The 5,842-nt window shown below is 42.2% G+C and overlaps 1 non-coding gene across 1 annotated transcript; it reads right to left on the bottom strand.

The window, feature by feature from the left end:
* Positions 1–4,088: 4,088 nt before the first annotated feature.
* LOC121998898 lies at positions 4,089–4,195 on the bottom strand. The gene has a single exon (XR_006116685.1). It is a non-coding gene; the product is annotated as a small nucleolar RNA R71 (small nucleolar RNA).
* Between the last annotated feature and the right edge of the window lie 1,647 nt (positions 4,196–5,842).

The raw sequence follows: 5,842 nt of genomic DNA, 5'->3' as shown, positions 1-5,842 counted from the left end.
GAGCCTGACTGATGTCAGAAAATATCGGGAGTCAGGACCTGTTTCGTGATGGAGGACGCATGGAACTCTCTTGTGGGCTGGAAGAAGGTTTCATTCGCAAATGACCGTAGACCATTGGAATATTTCCTGATATATAGCAGTTATTCTCTGACAGACGGTTACGATTCCCTGACCTTGTTGTCGTGTAGCGCCTTTTGTCCCGCCCAGGTATGACTAGGGGCAACTCGAGATGATCTGTCAGGTATAACACCTGGCCTAAGTCTTGAGGGGTAAGGAGAGCTGTGGTGAGATCGCTCAAGAGCTGACCGGAAGTTAGTCTACTGAGAGATCTAGGATCCTGATTTGCAAGCACCCAACCGGGCATTATACTGCTGATGACACCAGATGGTCCTACCTCTTATTTCCCTAACTGTTGACTGCCACATCCTCTTGACTTCTGTCTGCCACTTCTCCTTGACTTCTGACTGCCATGTCTCCTTGACTTCCTACGACCTGGCCCTACCATTATGCACCGTATCACAAGCCTCCCCCAAGTCTAGTCGAAGGAGGCTCAGGTCCGACTGACTACACTCAGACCCTGGTTTCATTTATTTTGCCATTATGTCCTTAAATGCTGCTCTTTTTCCCAGATCCTCGATTGTATAACCTGTTTAACTACTTAATCAATCTAGGAAGAAGGGTCATTTTAACTTCTGCATACGTTGCTTTCCCCTTCCCCTTTTGTTTAAAAGGAGGCTGATCACCATCCATAGAGTTGTACTTTCTTGCTAATGACGCCCCTTACCCATGGATGTGAATTATGAGTCAAATGAACTGCAACATCTCCGGCAACAATTGGATCAGATGACTCAACTACTTACCTAAAGGGGTACGACCTTAGCCGAGATGATGCAAGATAGAGATCTTCAATCTTCTCTTCACCGAGAAATTGAGGAACTTTGGTTAGCCGCTAAATCTTGGGCCCAAGCTGAAGTAGCATTGAAACAGAAACCTTATTCAGACTTGCAGAGCCAAACCCAATTCCTGCTCTATTTAAAAGAAAAACACACCTCTTCCATAGCCCTTCTTCAAGAAGAAAATCAGCTCAAAGACGAAACCATTGCTCAGTAACGTCACATTATTCAGTCCACCAAGACGGAGCTGATTCAGGTGTGATCTCAGGTAGAGGCAGGTCCAGTTCAGCAATGCGTCGTGAATCACGGGTGTACTGGAAACAATCCTCGGTGGCATGATTGTGGAACCTGTGGTAAGTGCAATAGTGAGGTCCTCACTGACTGGGCCTTGGGGCTTGAACAGTTGCCACACGTTGGGCCATCCTGGAATCCTGACCAGGCAGGAATTGCGGTCGGGCATTTCGGGTGCGTGGAAGAGGCTGAGCTGGCGGTTGGGGTGACCTCTTCTCCGATTTGTTGGCGGGAGCAGGTGCTTTGTCCTCTTTCCGCCGAGCCACCTGGGCTTCTTCTACGTTGATGTAACTAGTGACCCTCCCTAGCATCTCATCAAAGTTCTTCAAGGGCTCTCATATGAGGGCTCGGAAGAACTCCCCTTTTACTAGACCATGGGAGAAAGCGCTCATCAGTATTTTAGAGATAGCGGACGGGACATCCTGGACTACCTGGTTGAAGCGTATGATACAGCTGATGTACGTAGATTATATACACTTACTTAGCATGTTTTGACACACATTCACATATTTTACGCATACTTTGTTTATGCACTTTCATACTCTTTGTCTTACTTTCAGCATAATTACTCTTATTTGTTCGGAGATCTGCTCTTGTGTATTTTCTATTTACAGGAGTCGAATTTGGATAGGAAATACTATTCGTGGTCGATTCGGGCAACATGCGAAGGAAAACAGCTTGGCCCTATAAGCCACACGACCATGCCAAAGAAGCAAGGAGGAAAATGACTTTGGTCATGTGGTGCAGACAACCCGTGTAGCTTCACCAAAGGAGGAGCATGACATAGCGGTGTGAATCCACACGGCCATGTCACCCCAGCAGCGTGACCAGAATATGGTCGTGTAGATCTACACGGTCGAAGCAACACTTCCACATGGACGTGCAACATTTCCAGAGAGAAGGCAAGTCCAGGCCGTGTGTGCCACACGACCGTGCAAGATTTCCAGAGGCCAAGATTGGCTAGGCCGTGTGAGCCACACGACCGTGTAAGCCATCCAGAGATAAAACAGTACACGACTGTGTGAAGGCCACACAACCATGTGACCCTGTTTGAGAGCAAAATGTTTGGGGTCGTGTGAAGGCTACACGACCATGGCATGGGCTGTGTGGTGCCCGTGCCCTGCTCTATATAAGGGGGGTCTTCCTCTTTCAAAAGGAGAAAGGCTCTCCCTTTGGGGAGATCAAGTTTGGGGATGTTCTTCACCTTCTCCAGCCTTGATTCGGTGTTCCAAAGCCATTTCCATCTCTGTTTCAACTCCAGAAGCTAAGGATTGGTTCCAAAGATCACTCATTGTCTCTAGATAAGCATTTCTATTCTCTTCTCTCGATTGAGATTGAATTGTTTGTGATTTCTTTATCTTCGAATCTCTATCTTTGTATTATAGAGTAGATTCATTGTTCTAGGATTAAGGGAGTATTTGTGATGTGATTTGATGTAAGAGTCTCATGGATATGCCATTTTCCTATCTAGATGATGTTGGTGTGTTTTGTATCTATTTGATCTTGTGTGAATTCTTGTATTTGGACCTAATTACCATGTTTGATTGAATGTTTGTGATGTTTGCGGATCTTGTAGAGGGATTCCCTAGATCGTATGACCAAGGAGCATTAGTAACAGCCTGCCCCGCTAACGGACGTCTAGGAGGTTACCTTGAAAGGTGAAGCTAGTCTCTACAAGGAGGTGGGATAGTTGAATATGCTTAGTTCCTACACCTCTATGTGGATTAAATGGTGATGTGTTTCTGTGTTTTATGACCGAGGGATGTTGGCAACAGGTTATCCCGCTAATGGACTTCATAGGGATCATAACTATTTAATTGATAGAGGTGTAAATCAAAGTCTCTTGTCGGTTGTCTTCTGTAGGAGAAAACCTACAACTTCCTACAAGTGCATGTCAATTGAGGATATGAATTAGAGAACCATGATACATCAATGAATATCATAAAGAAACTAAATTCCTAAAACGCTCACAAAACCAAATACTTCATTTACTTTCCTATTTCTATTTCTAGTTACTTACTTGGTACATTTCCTTACCTTGCTAATTGTTTAGCTAATTCTACATGAGACGTCTCTTGTTCTTATAACCAGTCCCTATGAGATCGATAATCTTTTATTACTGACGATGAAATCATGAACTTGTGGTTGCGTAACAAGTTTTTGGCGTCATTACCGGGGACTGCGTCTATGACATTAGAGATAATCATTTCGAGTTAGACTAAACTTTTCTTTTCTATTACATAGTTGTAACTAGTTTTAGAAATTCTATTTTCGAAAGCTTACCTTGCATTTCTTATTATTTTTTCTGCAATTTTCCTTGTTACAATTCAAATTTTGCATTTTATATTTTCAGTATTTCAGTTTTTTTTATCTTTCAAGTAAAGAGAAAATTTTGTGACATGTGATCTTGTTCTTTGTATGCGAAGATCTAACCTTGCTCGTGATTTGTTACCTTTTGATCTAGAAATTGATAGAACCTTTCATAAAAGAAAAACTTCGCAAAGATATCTAGAAGAACAAGAACACTCAAATATGGCAAACAAACCACTGAAAGGTTTTGCAGCATCGTATGCAAGAGGACTTCGTTCTAGCATCACAAGGTCATCTGTTGAAACTAATAATTTTGAAATCAACCTTACGATAATCACTATGGTTCAACAGAATCAGTTTGGAGGTGGACCATATGAAGATCCTAATCAACATCTTGAAGTTTTCTATGAAATCTGTGGTACAATGAAAATGAATGGTGTTCCAGTAAAAGCAGTGCGATTATTATTATTTGGATTTTCTTTGATAGACAGAGCCAAACAGTGGATAAATTCTTTTCCTGCAAATAGTATATCCACTTGGGAACAATGTGAGTAACAATTTTTGGACAAATTCTATCCTCGAAGCAAAACTGCTCATATGAGAAATTTAATAGCAAGCTTAAGACAGTCATACTTTGAATCATTATTTGAAACATGGGATAGATACAACAATATCCTCAGACAATGGCCACATCATGGACTAGAAAAATGGCTAGTTCTACATACGTTTTATAATGTCATCAACTATCATACAAAGGTCTACAGCCGGAGGGGCACTTATGAACAAAAGCCTAGATGAAGCCGAGAGCATTATTGAAAGTGTAGCACAAAACCATCATCAATGGGTAACAAAAAGGAGTGGAGGCTATTCATATACAAACCCAATTAAAGCATCAGGAAAATTCGATATAGATGCAATTACTTTGATGTCTGTAAAACTGGATGCTCTTACTAAAAAGGTAGAAAATATGAGAACAACTTCTAGCACCGTCAATGCCATAGTGTGTGTCTGTGAAACATGTGGAAGCACAGATCATTCTCAAGATTCACATACAACCTTGGTTGGAAGAATTATCCAAACTTCTCTTATCATAATAATCAAGAATAAGGACCAAATACGTGTTAGGGTCGAAATATGCTAGGAGGAGGAGGGGGGAGGGGTGAATAGCTCGTCGTGCACTCGTCGTCTTGTTGTCGCTTGTTTCTTGGTGATGATATGCAGCAAAAAATACAAGAAACACAGATACAACGCTAACACAAAGGATTTACTTGGTATCCACCTCAAGAAGAGGTGACTAATCCAAGGATCCACACATGACACACACTCTCTACTATGAAAACACTCCTTTACGGTAACTACCGAAGGTGGAGAAGCCTGTACAGGACTCACACACAAAGATACATAAGAAGAACAAATTACAAGCTGATAAAACAGTAAACCTTACAAGATTTACATGGTAGAAACCCTAGCTTGCTTTTCTCTTCTTGTTTGGAATGCCTCTTGACCTTGGAAGTGCAAGAACACCTTGCTCCAAGAAACTTCAAGAACTGGCGGTGAGCTCTGTGGAGAAATCCCTATGTGTTTGAGAAGACGCTCGTAACGGCTTTATCCAGCGCCAACAGTCGAATCCCAATTGATTGGGAAGACTTTGAATCGATCGATTGATCGATTCAGAGCGCCCCTGTGCTCTCTAGAAATCGCCTAAATCGATTACCCGATCGATTTAAGGCTTATCGCATGATTTCCAGCGCTCCAATCGATCGGCTGATCGATTGGAGGTTTCAATTGATCAACTGATCAATTCAGAAGCTCACTAATCGCTCAAAAAGTCTCCCAGTCAAAATTCTTAATCGATTGGGGAAGTTTTGATTGATTACCCAATCGATCCAGACCATTTATACACGAAATCACGTCAACCAATCGATTGACAAATCGATTGAACCCCCCAATCGATTGACCAATTGATTGGCAAGCAGATAAATATGTAGACCTTAAAATGATCTTCGTTTCACATCTGAGATCACCTCATTCCGATATCCAAGTCAAAAGTTATGGCCTTTGAAAATTTACTACGCCCGAACTTCCTAGTTCCATGCCAACTCCCTATTGGACTTACGACCGCTAAGTGTTTGATCAAATTTTGAACCATCTGGACTTTTTATTCTCGCACCAAGTGTCCGGTCAACCTTGACCCATTTGGACTTACCATCTCGTGCCAAGTGTCCGGTCTTCCATGACCCACTTGGACTTCCTTCCACCAGATGTCTTATCACCCTTGACTCATCTTGATTTCCTCTTGCCAAGTATCCGGTCAATCCTTTGACCTACTTGGACTTTCAAATACTAGG

The sequence above is a fragment of the Zingiber officinale genome, chromosome 6A, assembly GCF_018446385.1.
Source record: "Zingiber officinale cultivar Zhangliang chromosome 6A, Zo_v1.1, whole genome shotgun sequence".
Lineage (NCBI taxonomy): Eukaryota > Viridiplantae > Streptophyta > Magnoliopsida > Zingiberales > Zingiberaceae > Zingiber > Zingiber officinale.
This window is presented reverse-complemented; position numbering and strand designations above follow the sequence as displayed.